This window comes from Pinus tabuliformis, chromosome 6 (genome assembly GCF_031772625.1).
Source record: "Pinus tabuliformis cultivar Carrire ecotype Pingquan chromosome 6, CPIR1, whole genome shotgun sequence".
Lineage (NCBI taxonomy): Eukaryota > Viridiplantae > Streptophyta > Pinopsida > Pinales > Pinaceae > Pinus > Pinus tabuliformis.
In genome coordinates, this window is record NC_142292.1 from 1,851,593,466 (window position 1) to 1,851,597,292 (window position 3,827).

Genomic DNA, 3,827 nt, shown 5'->3' on the forward strand with positions numbered 1-3,827 from the left:
GATGGAGATAGGTGGTGTACAAGTGATTTGAAAATCTTGCAAGGTTTGCATCATCCAAAGGAGTTGAGTGCAACAAGATGCAGCAGCCACATATTCCACTTCAGCTGTAGATAAACCAATCGAACTATGTTTCTTGTTGAACCAAGATACTAATCTGGAACCCATAAAGAATGCTCCACCACTTTTTCTCTTCCTGTCATCCACGCTTCCAGCCCAATCTACATCTGTATAAGCATGTAGAGTGAGATCTGTATCTCTAGGATACCATAAGCCATAGTTTTGAGTTCCTTGAAGATACTTGAAAATTCTCTTTACTGCCTGAAGACGTGTTTCCTTAGGATTTTCCTGGAATCTTCCAACTATTCCCACTGCATGCATGATGTCTGGTCAATTACCTGTCAAATAAAGAAGACTTCCAATCATGGATCTATAGGTTGGTTGATGCACTGCTGCTAATTCATCATTTGCACTGAGGCTGCATCCTGTAACCATAAGGGTACATACTGGTTTTGCATCTTCCATGCCATATTTCTTCAAGATCTGCTTGAGATACTTGGTTTGAGACAAAAAGATACCGCCTTCATTTTGTTGGATTTGCAATCCAAGAAAATATGTAAGTTCTCCAAGCAAAGACATTTCGAATTCTTTCTGCATCACCAAAGCAAAGCTTTGACTCATAGCTTCTTCATTGCTGCCAAAGATAATATCATCTACATACATAACAAGTATTAGCAATTTGTCATTTTCAATTTTTATATAAAGATTTCTATCTGTTGATCCTTTTGAAAAACCTTGTTGATGAAGATATTTGTCCGAACGGTAGTAGCAAGCCCTTGGAGCCTGTTTAAGACCATAGAGAGCCTTTTTTAGTCTGCATACAAGATTTGGATCATTCCCAAGGATGAAGTCGTCTGGTTGCTCAATGTACACTTCTTCTTCTAAATCTCCGTTCAGAAAGGCTGGTTTCACGTCCATTTGAAATACTTTGAACTTCTGAAAGCTTGAGAGAGCAAGGAACATTCAGATGGCCTCAAGTCTAGCAACGGGAGCAAAAGTTTCTTCAAAGTCTATACCTTCTTGTTGAGCATACCCTTTACAAACAAGTCTGGCCTTGTTTCTAATCACTTCCCCATTTTCATTCAACTTGTTTTTAAAGATCCATTTTGTCCCTATGACATTCTTATCTTTTGGTCTAGGAACCAACTCCCAAGTGTTATTCTTTTCGATCTGCTCAAGTTCTTCATCCATTGCCTTGACCCAGCATTCATCTTTGCATGCCTCTTTTACATTTTGTGGTTCAGTGGAGGAGAGCAATGCCAAATAGCTTGAGGCTTCTACAATTGTTCTTCTTGTTTGTACACCTGCCTCTTTCTGCCCCAAAATATGAGATTCTGGATGATTCTTCTGAACGTAACTAGATGGAGTCTTCTCTTCTATCCTTATCTGTTCCTCTGGTGCCTCTTGAGGTTCTTCTTCATCATCAGTCTGATTTGAAGGGTAGTCTTCATCCTCTTCGATATTTTCATAATTTATTTGCCTAGGAATGTTTCCTTCTTCATCAATCACTACATCAATGCTGTCAACAATTCTTCCAAGTCTTTTATTGTAACACTTATATGCTTTGTTGTGGGGAGAATAACCAAGAAGTATGCCTTCATCTGCTCTAGGTTCAAACTTGCCAAGATGTTCATCATTATTCTTAATATAGCATTTGCTTCCAAAGATTTTGAAATGTTTTACCGAAGGAGTCTCACCATACCAGAGCTCATGAGGAGTTTGAGTGTTGTTTACACGGACATTTGTTTTGTTGAGAATAACAACCGCAACAAATGCAGCTTCACCCCAGAAGGTTGCGGGTGTTCCAGACTCATCAAGCATAGCACGACCCATTTGTTGAACCGTTCTGTTCATCCTTTCCACCACTCCATTTTGCTGAGGAGTCCTAGCTATAGAGAATTCCCTTCTTATTCCATTTTCTTCACAGAAATCGAAAAATTCATTTGAGGTAAACTCCCCACCTCTATCAGACTTGAGGCACTTAATTTTGTGATCTGATTCATTTTCTGCCAAGGCTTTGAACGATTTGAATTTTTCGAATGCTTCATCTTTGTGCTTCAAAAGTCCTATCCAAACCATCCTGGAGAAGTCGTCAATGAATAATATAAAGTATTCTTCTCCTCGAGGTGATTTTGTCCTAGATGGACCACATATATCTGTATGGACTAGTTCAAGAGGCCTGCTCGTTGATCGTTCCTTCTCAGGGAAGTTAGTTTTGGTTTGCTCACCAAACTGACATGATTTGCATATTGTATTGTCTGGAATTATGATGTCTGGAAGACCATGAACTGCCTGGTATTTGCATGCTTTCCTTATCTGTGAAAATCTTAGATGCCCCAACCTCCAGTGCCATAACCAGTGTTCATCATTCTTGCTCAAATAGCATTGTTGTTGTCCTTCTTCAAATATGTATAAATTATTTGGAGTTCTTATGCCTTTGATCACTGTTTTTCCTATATCAAGATCACGAACACTACATCCATTTGATCGAAATATTACCTCAGTTCCTTGATCGCACATCTGGCTGACACTCAGTAGATTATGCTTCAAGCCATCAACATACAGAACATTTCCAGCTTTGACTTTTTCTTTCAACTGAACAGTGCCTTTTCCTTTTATGACTGCAGGGGTATCATTTCCAAAAGAAACTTTCTTTCCCTTTTCTAAAGCACTATATGATTGAAGTTTTTCCTTATCACTTGTCATATGCTTCGAACATCCACTGTCGATGTACCATTGATTTTCTTGTCCTTCTGCATAAAAGGCTATCCCACATCTTTCTGGTTGTGGTTCCTTCATTCTCCATGTTTTGGCACTTGAGGCTTGTTCCTTCTGAGTTGTCTGCCGAAACCCGCTCCTGCATTCAGAATCTTCATGACCGAAGTTATTACAAATAAAACATTCAATTTCATTTTCAAGGGCAGAAAAGTTGTTATAGGTTCTTTTCATAATTCCAGTCATACTTCTTTATTTTTGAGCTTCTCTAGTCATGATTATCTTATAGGCAACACATTGAGCTGCTTTGTGGCCAAAGTTATGGCAAGAGAAACATTGGCCATTGAAGAAACTCCTGCGATTATCAAATCGACGAGCCAAATGATTGTAGTTTCTATTGTCATCCATTCTTGAGGCAAATTGAGAAGATTTTACCTGTACCTGGTTGTAGCTTTTGTTCATCCTTAAGGTGGATTGCCCCTGATTTACCTGGTAGTCTTTGTTTATTCTTGATGTAAATCGTCCCTGTTTTACCTGGTGATCTCCATTGGGCTCTTGCTCATTCCTCCTTGCTGCATCAAGATAAATTTTTGAGGTGGATGGTTTCTGCGCTTGAGATGCTTCTTCATTATATCCTAGACCTATCTTGATTAGTGGGGAACGCTGCACATTGATAATCTCATCTAGAGTTTCAGATCCTTTAACAAATTTAAGATTAAGAGCCTTTGTTTTCTCAATCTCTTTTCTAAGACCAACAATTTCACATTCTAACTTCTCAAGAAATTTTTCTTTTTCAACAAGTTGGAATTGCAGAGTATCAATGACCACATTATTCTCTTCTAAACATACTTTGAGTCTAGAAATCTCTTCATAAAAAACATCTTCATCTATAGCATCCATGTAATTATCATCTTCAAAAGCCATTAAAAGTTTATAATTCTTACCTCGTTCATCTTCATCACTATTTGAAAGACCATCACTGTCTTCATGAGTGTAGTAACTTTTCTTAGTTACATTATGTTTCTTGTTCCATCTAACAGGTTCCTTCCCCTTGT